The sequence below is a fragment of the Phocoena sinus genome, chromosome 11 (genome assembly GCF_008692025.1).
Source record: "Phocoena sinus isolate mPhoSin1 chromosome 11, mPhoSin1.pri, whole genome shotgun sequence".
NCBI lineage: Eukaryota > Metazoa > Chordata > Mammalia > Artiodactyla > Phocoenidae > Phocoena > Phocoena sinus.
The window spans coordinates 44,775,796-44,791,588 of NC_045773.1; the positions used below are offsets into that span (position 1 = coordinate 44,775,796).

Consider the following 15,793-nt stretch of genomic DNA (forward strand, 5'->3'; position numbering starts at 1 on the left):
GTAGGTCTCATACAGGGCCTCACTGAGACCCAAGTCCTACAGCATGGTTGGAGGGGAATTAAGACAGCATTGCCTATTCCTATAAACAAAACAGAATCCAAAACAAATTTTAGCTTCTTGATTAACTAACAAGAAAAACTGATCTTGATTCCCCTGCTGTATGTCTCCTGCCTCCCTTCCCAATCCACTCTCTACCCTTCCCCACCCAGCCCTGGGTGCCACGCAGGGCCCAGGAAGCTGTCTTTCAGGACTGTGGCGCTTATGTGGGGAAAATATATACCTTGCTCAGCCTAATGAGGTATATATTGCTTACCTTTGTATAAAATTCACAATATTTGGCAGATATATTTCAAAGGTTTTGCAGTTTTTAAAAATGGAGTTGCACTTTTGCTCTATTTGGGTCTGGGAATGTAGATGTAAAATTAAAGTCACTTTTTTCCTATTACCAGAAACATTCAAAAGGGCCTTTAAAAATCAAATCTTTAATTCATCTAGCAAGTCATTATTATTTCCCAAGGATGGTACCAAATAGTGGTAATAATACAGCTATTTATTGGGAGTCCTTTATTTATTAAGCACTTTACATATTGATACATTATCTCATTTAAATCTTACCAACCCTGCAAAGAAGATTTAAGCTCTATTTTATTGATGAGGAAACCAACTTCATGGTGCTACTGTAAGGACAGAATAGAATGATGGAATTTCAGATCTCCATAAATTTTCACTTTATGAAAGGAAAATTAAAATAATGTACTCCCTCAGAGAGCAGGAGGTATAAATAACGATCAGACAGGAGACTGACCACAGCCCATAGACAGACATGCCCTTGAGAAGCACAGAATGGCAGACAGTCCAGGCTGGAGGTCACTTAATACTACTATACCCTGAAACCACTCTTCAAATTACTGCCTTCGCAGGTCATGTTTTTTATGATTTTCTGTTAGAGCTTAGGCCTAACTGTATACTTGAATTTATCAGTGGAAATTTATAGACACAGACACTTATGTATAAAGAATTCATCTTACAGCCCACTTGTTAGGGAGGGTTTTGTTAACTACAGCATCTTTCCTGACAGGTTTCAGAAGTCTCTAAGACTTCATTTACCTGCATAGTACCTGAATGAGTCAAGTAATACTACAGCCACTTTACAAGTAGGAAGCCAAGTAAATGGGGAAAAGGGAAAAGTATCTGCTTTTTCTTTGATTCATTCAGTACAGTAAACTGTTGGTTCATATGAGTGGCAAGACAAGAAATGAAAAGACACACTTCGTAGCAACAGAAACTGAAAGAGAACCTTGTATCTTACCTCGCGATTCCATTAAAGGAAAGTATATCTAGTTCAATGAAGGCTTTTCCAGATACCTAGTTTTATATAGTACCCACATGCAGCACTGAAAACTAATGCTGCAGTGTGTTCTTGTCCGAGAAGGAAGATATAACCTGAGATTTAAGTTGGGATCCTTGTTTTCCCCAAGTTTTATCACAAGCCTATCTTTATCCAAGTATTAGCTTAACAGAGAAGAGTTCTCAAAGCATCTTTAAGAGAAAAGAAAAGCCAACTTGGCATCCACCTTATACTATTCTTAAATGAAGTCTGGTAATATTATCTTACTGAATAATGTCATGTCAAATTCAAGAAATGCCCACTTTATGTTCAGCTGAAGTTCAATATTTTTGAGAGCATTCATATCTTATACATTTCCCCTATATTCACTTAAAATGAGAACAATTTTTAAAACTAAGAGCTGGATTATACCTACTCATCGCATAAGAATTTACTTCAGATTCAAAACTTCATGTAGACATGTTTAAATACTCTTTGAAGCTAATGGGGCAGTTTGTTAATGCAAAGTTTTAGTGATATCAAGGTAGTGAGAAATCAGAAAAGTTCAAGTACATGATGAAAATAACTGTTACTTAAACATACAAAAGTTTCTCAGGTGACAAGATTTTAAATTAGATTATTTGGGACTTCCCTGGCAGTCCAGTGGTTAAGATTTCGCCTTCCAATGCAGGGGGTGCAGGTTCGATCCCTGGTTGAGAAGCTAAGATCCCACATGCCTCGCGGCCAAAAAATCAAGACATAAAACAGGAGGAATATTATAACAAATTCAATAAAGACTTAAAAAAAATAAATTAGATTATTTGTGCCTTTTCTTTTAACATTAAAATGTAACCATTTTGCTAAGCGAAAGACGCCAAACACAAAGGCTTCATGTTATATGATTCCGTTTATATGAAATGTCCAGAATAAGTAAATTCAGAGACGGAAAGGAGTTAGTGGTTTCTGCGGGAACGAACGAATGGGAATGACTGATAAGGAGTACGCGGGATTGTCTGAAGTCATGACAGTGTTCTAGAATTAGATAATGGAGATAGTCCCACAACTTTGTGGCTACGCTAAAAAGCAGTGAATTGTGCACTTTAAAATGGTGAATTTTGTGGCACGTGAATTACACCTCAATGTCTAAACCTACACATTAAACAAGTGAAATTTCACTAAATACAGAAGAGTAAAGTATTTTCTAGAAATATCTTGGAGATAACATTAAAAAAAAAAAATCAATCCTTGGGACTTCTCTGGTGATCCAGTGTCTGAGAATCCACCTTCCAAGGCAGAGGACTCAGGTTCAATCCCTGGTCAGGGAACTAAGATCCCACATGCCACGGGGCAACTAAGCCTGTGCGCCACAACTACTGAGCCGGTGTGCTCTAGAGCCCGTGCGCCACAACTAGAGAGCCCGCACACCTCAATGAAGAGCCACATGCTGCAACAAAGATCCTGCGTGCCACAACTAAGACCCGATGCAGCCAAATAAATAAATAAATAAATAATTTAAAAATCAATCCTGAAAATCAGTCCTAGCTCCCCCATCACAGAATCTTTAGGCATGGAGACCACAGGAACTGCTGATAGGTAGAACAGGGCATTCAGAAAGATGAGGGTGCAGGAAACTCACGTGAAATGCTTGAGACCATTAAGGAAATTAAGCCATAGTAGTCAGGGAGTCACAGTCAGGGGCCCTTGTTTGGTGAAAGACTACCATGCTTATTTTGGTGACATTGACCATGGCCACTGAATGCATTTAAGGATTGGGAAGACAACCCAGAACCAAGCAGAACTTTAGAAGAAACCAACTTCACTGGGGTCCGCTGGAGTTACCCCAACTTAGGCAACTTGTTAATGTAAGAGTTTTCACAGCCTACCCTAGAGCTTAGCCCACAGACATGAGAGTCAAAATAACAGGTTTTTGTTTTTGTTTTAATTCACAGAGTTATAGGGTGGTTTGTAATCCAACAACAGCCAAATGAACTTGAAATAAACTCCATCTAGAATGAATAGGTATAATTGAATAAATCCCCTCAATAAAGGACAAAGTAAAGTGAACACTGAAATCAAGGAACACCAAACATTGACAGATATGTTAACAACGGATGCTATAGTTACACAGGGTAGTAAAGAAATACACATGCCTCTTATCAATAGTTAGCTGAAAACACTCAACAAAATATTTCTGGCATCTTAAATGTAAAATATTATAAGATACCAACTGTGATATTACTACAGTCTAAACTTTACTTGCATACTGGAAGGTATTTAATGCCTCCTATAAGTAACTGAAATAACAAATGTTATCTAAGGGACTTCCCTGCTGGTCCAGTGGTAAAGAATCTGTCTTCCAATGCAGGGGACAGGGGTTCGATCCCTGGTCGGGGAACTAAGATCCCACATGCTGTGAGGCAACTAATCCCATGTGCCACAACTACTGAGCCTGCGCACCTCAACTAGAGAGCCTGTGTGCCACAAACTACAGAGCCCATGCGCCCTGGAGCCCACGCACCACAGCCAGAGAAGAGAAAAAACAACCCACACGCCATAACTAGAGAGAAGCTGTGTGCCGCAACGAAAGATCCCACATGCCTCAATGAAGATCCTGTGTGCTGCAAGTAAGACCTTATGCAGCGAGAGGGAGGGAGGAGGGAGGGGAGGAAGGGGAGGGGGAAGGGGAGGAAGGGGAGGGGGAAGGGGAGGAAGGGGAGGGGGGAAGGGGAGGGGGAAGGGGAGGAAGGGGAGGGGGGAAGGGGAGGAAGGGGAGGAAGGGGAGGGGGGAAGGGGAGGAAGGGGAGGAAGGCGAGGGGGGAAGGGGAGGAAGGGGAGGAAGGCGAGGGGGGAGGGGAGGGGAGGGGAGGGGAGGGGAGGGGAGGGGAGGGGGAGGGCAGGGGAGAGGAGGGGAGGGCAGGGGAGGGGAGGGCAGGGGAGGGGAGGGCAGGGGAGGGGAGGGGAGGGCAGGGGAGGGGAGGGCAGGGGAGGGGGAGGAAGAAGGAAGGAAACAAATGTTGTCTAAGTAGTCTCAACAGGGAAAACTAGAATCAACTAAGGTAAAAATCACAGATAAGCCAGTTTTAGTTCAAGGTAAAGAAACACTTTCTAACAATTAGAATTCTTCAAAGGATGGAGTGTGCTGCTCCTGCGGATAAAGGGCTTTCTAATTCCAGACCCATTCACACAGCAATCCCTCAGGGTGACAGCAAACAAGAGTCCGGCTCTGTGTGGGAGCTGAGTCTATACACCAAAGATTTTCCAACCTGGGTTATCACTAGCCTCACCTGGAACCGTCCTCAGTCCCACTGCTTCCCAAGCCACCGGTCTAATCTTCACAAGTCAACCAAGATAGAGGGGTAAGTAGGTAGTCAGTAATTACCAACCAATTTCCTAATCAAATTGAACTGCAGTCTAGCCATAAGTTTCCAAACAGCTTTTGACAAAAATGACTCTGTACTCCCCGAAGGCACCAGCCAGTTCTGCTGGCTTTTCCTCGTGTCTTGCCCAGTGTTTCCTCTGCTGCGGCCACACTGGCCTCCCCACTGTTCCTCTGACCTGCCAGGCAGGCTCCCACCTAGGATTCACACCTACTGTTCTCTCCGCCCACCTTCCCTCAGGTTTATCCGTATGGCTGCTTCTTCACTTCCTTCCAGCTTTTACTTAACAACCATATTCACAGTGAGGCCTTCCTTGGCTCCCCAAGGTAGGATGTCGACCTCACTGCCATCCAGACACCTCATACCCCCTTTTTCTTTTTTGACTCCTTCAGTATTTATCACCGTGTAACATCTAACTTTATCTAATGTAAACTTCTTGTTTGTTTTTTTGGTTTGTTGTCTATTTTTTTCCACCAGAATGTCTGCTCCATGAGGGCAGAGGCCTTACCAGTTTCGTTCATTGACATCTTCCTTACACTGAGAACAATGCCTGGCACACAAATACTTGTTGAAAGACTGGATGATCTAGATCAGGGTGGAAAATCATCTGTTTTGTAAATAAATGTTTACTGAAACACAGTCATGTTCATCCCTTTATGTATTTATTGTCTATGGCTGTTTTTCTGCTACAAGAGCAGAACTGAGTAGTTGCAACAGATTACGGCCGACAAAGGCTAAAATATGTAAAATCTGGCTCTTTACAGGGTAGTGTGCCAACCCCAAGTGCGCCAGTCGTGGTGTCATGTAACGCTCTGGTTCTAAATGTCTAGGTAACTATACTAGACTAAAGATGGTCATGGATTCATTGCAGCTCTTGTCATCAAAGACGGAGCCTCTTTCCCTATCCCTAGACCCAGGCTGGCTTAGTGATTTCCTTCACTCAATAGCATGTGATGGAGGCGACGGAAGATTCCCGAGCCCAGGCCACGAGGGCCCTTGCAGCTTCCACTCGGACTCTTCTTGAATGCTGCCACCACGGGAAAAAGCCTGAGGGTGCCTCCTTGAGGGTGAGCATCCCCCCAGCCACACAAGGCTCCACACACACACCCACACACACACACACACACACACACACACACACACACACACACACACACACAGAGTGAGTCCAGCTGACACCAGCAGAGCCCAGACTGTGCTGCTGACCCACGGAAGAGTAAGCAAATATTGTTTTAAGCCACTTCTATACTGGCAGTATTGATCAGTAGCGACAAAGATCATATGGTCCTACAAGCCTGAAATACTTACTATCTCGGCCTTTACAGGAAGGTTTGCCAACTCCTGCTCTGCGACATCATTTTGAACGTTATTCTTAAATATAAAGGAATCGAAGAGAGCTATCAAGTACACCTTCAAAGCCCAAACAGCTCTCATAGTGATTTTCTGGTCTCTTGAGGAAACACCGATTTAGGCAGTTTTATAATAAACCTAGCAAGAAATGAGTGTTTTGATTTCTGACACACCATAAACCAACGGGGACAAACAATTTCCTTAAATGCTCCTTTGGAGGTGCTACAGTTTTTTGGCTACTGCAGTGTGTCATGTACATCCATTATGCTGACAGCTCTGCTGGTAAAACTGAAGCTGGAATTAACATCCATTATCAAAAGGTCATTGCCCCGAGATGAGCCGGCAGCCCATTTTAAAATGTTAATCACTCTAACACTTTTTTCAAATATAAACAAAAGGTCTTTGTTTTTTAATTCTTTCCCTAAACATTTCATTTAAAAATGAAAATGTTTAAGCAAAAAACCTGAACTATACAATGCAGCTGCATACTGGAGATGTGTCAATGACTCTACTTCTCAGAGTCTGCATACTTTTTGGGATGCCTACCAGGTGGCAGACGCTGTACGGAGGTCCTCACATATATTACCTACCACACCTCAACGAGTCTAAGATGCCAGTGATCAGAAGGAACAGTATTATTTTATGTACCACTAAGAACGAAAAAACGCTACCAATTACATGGCACACGCTTTATCACTTAGAACTTCGTCTTACACTCAATGCAAGTGCTCTGAGACTTATTTTGATATGGATTTTCTCATATATTGCCTTTATAATACATAAAAAAGGAAATCTAAGTAAAATTAATCGCTTGAGCTTTTCTAAAAAATTCTTCCCATTTGGAGGCTGACTCTTCTCATTTGTCAACTCGGAATCATCAACGTCCACGTTGCTCCGTAAGCTTTGTTCCATGAGAACACGGATGCAAGAGAGCACTGCAAAGCATCTCTCCTGAGGTCTCTGGGTTCACTTCCAGGGCACTCACACCCAGTCCACAAGGTTCAACACACACGTCAGCAGCAAAAACTATATCAGGACTGCCATGTGGATAGCAATGGTTGATGTACTTATTTCAGAGATACTAAAATGGGAGGGGCAAAAAAATGTATGCCTTAGAATTCATTCTACCACTGGGTGTTAGTGTGTGGTCTGAGGATGAAACTCAGTTTGACACTGGCCTAATACAGCTCCGTAATGAAGCACCTCAAGGCAGGAATAATCATTTCTACTCCATCTGCAGTACAGCTCACTTATATTGGGGTGATTTTTTAAGGTATTAATGTTACAAGTTAACTATGTTTGGAAGAGGGAATTTAATTCTGTATGACAAGTAATGAATACATAAACCAAAGACTGAGCCAGAATTGATCCAAAATAAAAATTAACAAGAAGACTTCATTCAAGCCAACCACATACATTCAAGCCCATTCATGTGGCCATGCTCCACTGAAATCTTAATACACTCTGGGTTGGCAAACACCCAACAGCTCTTTTACCCAACTTTGGAAAAATCAGCCCACACATTTAGTAGCCAAAGAGTCTGGAAAGCAGCAGAGTATAACGGAAAGCCAGACCTGGTGTTATCTCTGGAGAGTGAAATCAGACTTTCTGCAGCCACAAGGGCCTCGCCTCTCCTCCCCTCTAACCTCCCCTAGCAAGGGCCAGGAAGGAGATCCCAACCTCGGTGTACTCCTGGAATCCCACTACCCTTCCTCACCCCACCACACTTGCAGCCTGACCACCCTTCTCAGCCTTAAGACCACCTGGACTCAACATGCCCTCTGTCCCTACTCATGCTGTCACAAGAAGCTCAGGACTCCCAGTCACCCACAAATAGTATAAACAGCAAGAGGATTTGAGCATCTCCTTTCAGAGGCCACATCCCATCCCTGCCCAACCTCTGAACCCCTTCCACTGTGATATTTGGAGCTCATAGTCAGTTATCAGCTAAATCCCTCAAATCATCCTCTTCTCGTCTATATGTACCTTTTATCTTCCTACTCTACCTGAAACCTGCCCCTTTTAGAGCCTTGTCTCCTCAGCAGGACCTTCAAGTGATGGATACTTCTTTGTCCGCTCTGTCCGCATTTAACACTGGGCCTTGGTGGTGTCGCCTCGCACCCTATTGCTGCTTCTAGACCAGATGTTGGCAAACTTTTTCTTAAAAGGCCCTGAGGAAAATATTTTAGTCTTTGTCTCAACTACTCAACGCTGCTATTATACGACAAAGCCAACCGTAGACAACATGCAAATGAATGGACATATCTATATTTCAACAAAAATTTATTTGTAAAAGTAAGCAGCCAGCTGGCAGGCTATAATGTACTGAATCTCAGATCAAAAGTCTGTCCCACCTACTTCCCCTCCTCCAACTGCCATCATCCTCAGACCACTAGATCACCCCTGCCCCCTTATTCTCTGAGTTCAACGTTACACTAACACTACTCTTGCCATAATTATTTTTGTGATGTCCACTCCACTCCACAAAACACGGCAAGGGGCTAGATATTATGAGAACTGAAGCTTATCCAGTTGGGGAGTGGGGATAGGCTGTAAGAAGAAAAAAAAACTACGAATGTAAACTGTCCCTGCATAAATGAGGGCCCTTGCCACTTAAGCTTCGTGTTAAATCCGCCTGTGCTTCTTCCGGTGCTCCAAATCTAACAGTCCTCTGAACACGGAATTTCAGTAGATGCCTTCCATCATCATAGACAATCTTTCCATGCCTGACCTCTCAATTCCCTAAGATTCTGTCTTCTAGGATTTTTTCCTTTATCCTGCCTCAGCCATGCAATCCCATGCTTTCATGGGCTAGTAGCTGCAACCACTGGAATCTCAATTTCAGACACCTGACTCCTCATCCACTCTCTCAGCTGGCCAATAGGGCTACTAAGAATCTTACAGGCATTATTCCACAGTATCCTGATTCTCAGCCCAACTTAGAGAGGAGAATATTTTGAAGGATTCATGGGTAGGCTTTTTGTTTAATGGAATAAACTTCAATAAGATTTACAGGAAACTAACAAAGTTTTTGCTAGAATTATAACGTCAGAAGAACCACCAGCTTGGATTAAAAAGGACAGGGATAATTCATTTTCAGAATGAAAAGAGGTATTGGGGCCCCCTAACTTCTATGCACAGGAATCAGGCTGAAAAACCTACTAAGCTATAAATACGGGTCATTCTTATGGAAAAGGAACAATGATTCAGATGTTTTAATAGTTTAAACAATTTTAATAGTTTGCCTTTCTAGAAATTTCATCTAAGTTATCTAATTTACTGGGATATAGTTAGTTTATAGTATTCCCTTATAATCCTTCTTATTTCTATAAGGTCAGTAGTAATGACGTACCTAGCTGCAAATTAGCTGATTCCTTCTTCTGCCATTTCATATCTACTGTTGAGAACCTCTCGTGAATTATTCATCTCAATTATTATACTGTTCAACTTCAGAATTTCCATTTGATTCTTTTTTATAATGTTATCTCTTTATTGATATTCTCAACTTGTACAGACATCATTTTCACGCTTACCCTTTAAATCTTTAGACGTGGTTTCCTATATAGTTCTTTGCATGTATTGATAACAGCTGATTTAAAATCTTTGTCTAGTTAATCCAACATATGGATCTCCTCTGAAATAGTTTTACTGACTGCATTTTTCCTGTATATGGGCCATACCTTCCTATTTTTTATTTTTTTGAGCATGCTTTGTAATTGTTGATTAAAACTGGATATCTTAGATCATATAATATGTAAACTTTGGAAATCAGACCCCCCCCCCCTACACCAACGGTTTTCAGTTACTGCTGTTTTGTTGTAGTTAGTTCAGTGACTTTCCTGTGCTAATTCTTTAAGTCTGTATTACCTGTAGTGTCAAGCCACAGAAGTCTGTGTCATTTAGCTCAGCACCCAGCTAAAGACAGGCCAGAGATTTCCTTAAATGCCTTGAATCAGTAAGTCTTCCACCTTTGCCAAGGGGCTGCGTGTGTGTTGGAGAATGCCTTCAACATTTAGGCAGTTTACAGCTCCAGCCAGAGAGCCTTCTCCTCTTCTTATAGAGACTCATCAGTTTTTCTTGAATAAACATTCCTTACATTGTTGCAAGCCTATAGTAATTTGGTAATTTCCAGAGCTCACAAAGTTTACTACCAAACTTTTTTTTCCAGTGTTTTTGTTACTTTCATGGCAAGATAGGTTTATGGGGGTCATCAATGTACCCATTCTGGGAGCCTGCCTAGCAAGTTTTCTGTTAAAGAATTTCAGAGAAGAGGGAAAAAAAAGATATTCTTTTCTAGTTAAGCCCTGCCTTGTATATTTTATTTCTTTCTGCAGATCTGAGTTTCAGTTTTCATCTGGTATCACTTCCCTGTATCTTGAAAAGTCAATTTAACACTTACCATTAGGCAGAAAATTCCCCTTCCTTTCATTTATCTGAAATGTCCATATTTCACCTTCACTTTGAAAGGATATTTTCACTGAATATAAAAATCTAGGTTGGCAGCTTTTATTATGTCAACACTCAAGGTATTTTTCTGCTCTTCTGGCCTCTACTGCTTCTGACAAGAGATCAGCCATCATTTGTATTGCTGACCTCCTTGATGCGTCATTTTTCTCTGAACACTTTCAAAACTTTTATCTTCAATTTTCAGAAGTTTGGATATTGTGTGCTTAGGTAGTTTCTGTTTTTCAGTCTTGCTAAGGGTTTTCTTAGCTTCTTGGATCTATAAGCAAATATTTTCACCGAATGTGGGAATACTTTGGCCATTATTTATTTAAATTCTTTTTCTGCCCCATTATCCCTCTTCTGTTTCTGGGATTCCAATTACACATATGTTAGAATGCTTGATTACTGTCCTGCAGGTCACTGACGTTCTTTCATTTTTTAAAAATCTTTCTCTTTGTTCTTCAAATGGGAAAACTTTACTAATCTTTCAAGTTTAGTTACTGTTTCTTCTGCAGTTTTTAATCTAAACTCCAGGGAAGTTTTCATTTCAGATATTATACTTTTTGGTTCTAGACTTCTACTTGGCTCTAGTTTTTCATAGATTCCATTTCTCTGATGAAATTCCCTACCTCTTTTCTCTTTGGCCTTGGATATATTTATAATAGCTGTTTAAAAGCCTGATCTACCATTTCACAATATATACACCTACCAAATCATCACCTTGTATACCTTCAACTTACACATTGTTGTAGTTCGGCTACATCTTTAAAAAGCTGGAAAAAACTCTATCCAAAAAAAAAAAAAAAAAAAAAGTGCAACACATGAAAACTGGTACAGATTCCTGGTTTTGAGTTTCTCAGAATTTGGGATGATTTTAGGAAGTACAAGAATGCCAAGACCACATGAAATCACCTTGAATAATAAAGTGAGAGCATTACTCTCCTTTCAAATCTCGTGATTGTCAAGAGAGCATCAGTTGGGTGCTAGGGTTATCTTACCTCTCTGTTATTTGCTAATAAACATTTTTAACAGATAGGAAAAAAGCGCCTGATCGGTAATTCCAACATCTGGGTTATCTTGGGCTTTGTTTGAACTGACATTTTATTATTATTATTATAATTATTATTATCATCATCATTATATCATCATCATGGGCCACATTTTCTAGCTTCTTTTTCATGTATATTAAGTTTTGGCTGTATACTTGTCACTGCGGATAATATGTTGTAGAGAGTGTGGGTTATATTGTCATCTCTTAAGTGGTATTTTGTTCTAGCAGGCAGTTAAATTCCTTGTGAATCTTTTGATCCTAAGGGATTAATTTTATTATTTGTTAGGAAAGGTCTACAGTGGTTTAATCCTTAGTCCTAGGACATGGTTGAAACTCTATGGCAGGTCTAGAGTAGCCTTTAGTTTCAGGCTGGTGTAACTTTACTTAGGTGCATAGCAAGGTTTCTCCACTGGCTAGGATGGAATTCCTACATCTCCTATCACTGCATAATTTCTGCTATCTCAATTCAGTTCAAAAGAAGAGAGAAAACTTCCTTTAAAAAAAAAAAAGAAGAAGGAACACAGCAATGACACCAAAATCTAGCAAAAAACAGTATTTTTAAAAAAGAAAGAAACAGGGGCTTCCCTGGTGGCGCAGTGGTTGAGAGTCCGCCTGCTAATGCAGGGGACGCGGGTTCGTGCCCCAATCCGGGAAGATCCCACATGCAAAAAAAAAAAAAGAAAGAAAGAAACAGGAAACGAAACTAAAGACAACAATCCTACTTATAAGTAGCAATGGAAAATCCTGAATAACAGATTAACAAAGAATTTAAGTAGCACAATTAAAGAATATTATATCACAATTAAGTGTGGTTACTGACTCAAATGCTAGGATGATTTAATATTAGGTAATCTATTAAATATAATCTGTTACATGAATAGATCCAAGGAAAAATCATTTGCTCATTTCCAGAGATGCCAAGAAAGCATTTGACAAAAGTCATTATTTATTCTTGATTACAGAAGATAAAATTTAAATAGATAGGTACTTCTTAAACGGAACAAAGGATTCTGAGGTAATACCAAGGTATCCTCTATCTCATTCTCTTTGAATCTTGTAGTTGGACAAGAAAGAAAAAATAGAACTATAAAAGTTGAAAAGGAAGATGGTTACTAATGGTTATTATTATATAACCAGAAAGTAAACAGAATCATTTAGAAACCATTACTATGGAAAGTAATAAGAGAATTAACCTAGGAACAAAGTGAATAAATAGAAATCAAAAACACATACTAAAAAAAATAACTGAAAACTATATTGGCAGAAAATTCCTTATTTCTAACAGCAAGCAAAAAAGGATGGGAAGAAACCTGGGAAGAAATAAACAGCAAGAAATGCATATGGCCTATATAAGGAAAACTATAAAGAAACAAAGTCAAACGAATGGGAAAACATAACATACTCTTAGGTCCCAAGACAACCAATCTCATGTGACTTGATGGAAGTACAAATTGGCATGTTACTTACAACACCTTGTCAATATCTATGGAAATTACAGAGGCATATACCCCTTGATCCAGCTATTCTAACCCCAGGAATCTACCCTATAGATAGCCCTGCTCCCGTGTGAAGGTATGCATGCATAAGGTTATTCATTGCAGAACTATCTGTAATAGCAAAAGGTTGGACATTACCCATATCCATTAGAGTACTGGTCTATTCTGACATACTCATAAAACAGAATAGGATGCTGCTGTATAAAAGAATAAATATTTCTATGCACTCGAATCCCTCAACTGTTGGCAATATTTACTACTGCTGGGAATGTACATTTTTCTTAGGGTTAGGGGAGGAAAAAAATACTGCCAACATTTAAATATAATGACAACATAGAAACAAAACTCTAAATTCTTGGGGGAAAAAATCAGAACAGGGACTTAATGATCTTATCCACTGACTGATCTCATTCAAGTCTTATTTTTATGAACATTCAAATGAAAGATTTTATTAATATAAAAGTAGTAGACATTATGTTTAAAATGCAACAATATTCCCAACTTGATCTATAGAATCAATGCAATCCCAGTCAAAGTCCAAGCAAGTTATTTTATTAGTATCAACAAACTGATTCTAAAGATTATATGAAAAGGCAAAGACCCAGAACAGCCAACACAATATTGAGGAGAAGAACAAAGTTGAAGGACTGACGCTACCCGACTTCAAGACTTACTATAAAGCTACAGACATCAAAGACAGTGTGGTACTGGTGAAAGAATAAGCAAATAGATTAATGGAACAGAACAGACAGCCCTGAAACAGACTCACATAAATGTAGTTAAAAGACCTTTGGCAAAAGAGTAAAGGCAATACAATGGAGCAAAGACAGTCCCTTCAACAAATGGTGCTGGAACTAGACAGCAACATACACATACACACACACAAAACCTACCTTATACCTTTCACAAAAATTAACACACACACACACACAAAACCTACCTTATACCTTTCACAAAAATTAACTCAAAATGGATCAGACCTAATTGTAAAAAATTCAAAACTATAAAACTCCTAGAGGATAACATAACAAGATGACATCGGGTATAGTGATGACTTTTGAGATACAACACCACAGACAAAATTCATAACAGAAATAACTGATAAGTTGGACTTAATTAAAATTGAAAACTTCTGCTCTGCAGAAGACAATACCAAGAGAATCAGAAGACAAGCCACAAAACTGGGTGAAAATATTTGCAAAAGACGGATCTGATAAAGGATACTTGTTCAAAATATACAAAGAATTCCTGAAACCCAACAGTAAGAAAACAAATAACCCAATTAAAAATTAGGTTAAAGATCTTAGCAGAGATCACCAGAGAAAATATACAGATGGAAAACAAGAATATGAGAAAATGCTCCACATCATATGCCATCAGGGAAAGGCAAATTAAAACAATGAGCTACCACTGCACACCTACCACCATGTCCAAAATCCATAATACTGACAACACAAACTGCTGGCAAGGGTGCTGAGGAACAGGACCTCTCACTCTCTGTGGGAATGCAAAACGGTACAGCCACTTTGGAAGACAATTTAGCAGTTCCTTACAAAATCGAACAGTTAGTGTATGATTAGCAATTGCACTTCTTGGTATTTACCTAAAGGAGTTCAAAACTTAAGTCCACGTGGACCTAGAGTCTGTCATACAGAGCGAAGTAAGTCAAAGAGAAAAACAAATACCGTATGCTAACACATATATATGGAATCTAAGGAAAAAAAAAAAAAAGGTCATGAAGAACATAGGGGTAAGACGGGAATAAAGACACAGACCTACTAGAGCACGGACATGAGGATATGGGGAGGGGGAGGGGGAGGTTGTGACAAGGTGAGAGAGTGGCACGGACATATATACACTACCAAGCGTAAAGTGGATAGCTAGTGAGAAGCAGCTGCGTAGCACAGGGAGATCAGCTAGGTGGTTTATTACCACCTAGAGGGGTGGGATAGGGAGGGTGGGAGGGAGGGAGACGCAGGAGGGAAGAGATATGGGAACATGTGTATAATTGATTCACTTTGTTATAAAGCAGAAACTAACGTACCACTGTAAAGCAATTATACTCCAATAGAGATGTTAAACAATAAAAACAACAAAAAAGCTGCACACAGATATTTACAGCAGCTTTATTCAGAACTGCCAAAACCTGGAAGCAACCAAGATGTCCTTTGTTAGGTGAATGGATTAATAAACTGTGGTACATCCAGACAACGGAGAATTATTCAGCGCTAAAAAGAAATGAGCTATCAAACCATGAAAAGACATGGAGAAACCTTAAATAAACATTACTAAGTGAAAGAAGCCAATCTGAAAAGACTACCTACTGTGTGATTCTAACTTTATGACATTCTGGAAAAGGCAACACTCGGGAGACAATAAAAAGATCAGAGTTTGCGGAAGGCAGGGGTGTGAAGAGGCAGAGCACAGAGGATTTTTAGGGCAATGAAAGAAAAGACACCGTGTAATACTGTGATGATGGATATATGTCATACATTTGTCCAAACACATAGAACGTACAACACCAAGAGTGAACCCTATTGTAAACTAAGGACTTTGAGTGACTAGGATGTCAGCATTGGTCTATCTTTAGTAAAGAACATACCACTTTGGTGAGTGATGTTGACAATGGCGCAGGGGTTTTATGGGAAATCTCTGTACCTCCCTCTCAGTTTGGTTTTAACCCTAAAACTACTCTAAAAAAATGAAGTCCTTAAAAAGTTTTTCATTTTAATATTACAGATATGCA

The 15,793-nt window shown here is 39.9% G+C and overlaps 1 protein-coding gene across 7 annotated transcripts in view; it reads right to left on the reverse strand.

Annotated features, from left to right (window-relative positions):
• ULK4 (unc-51 like kinase 4) overlaps positions 1 to 15,793 on the reverse strand; it is a 530,371-nt gene that overhangs the window by 229,847 nt on the left and 284,731 nt on the right. The gene's annotated exons all lie outside the window — the stretch shown is intronic.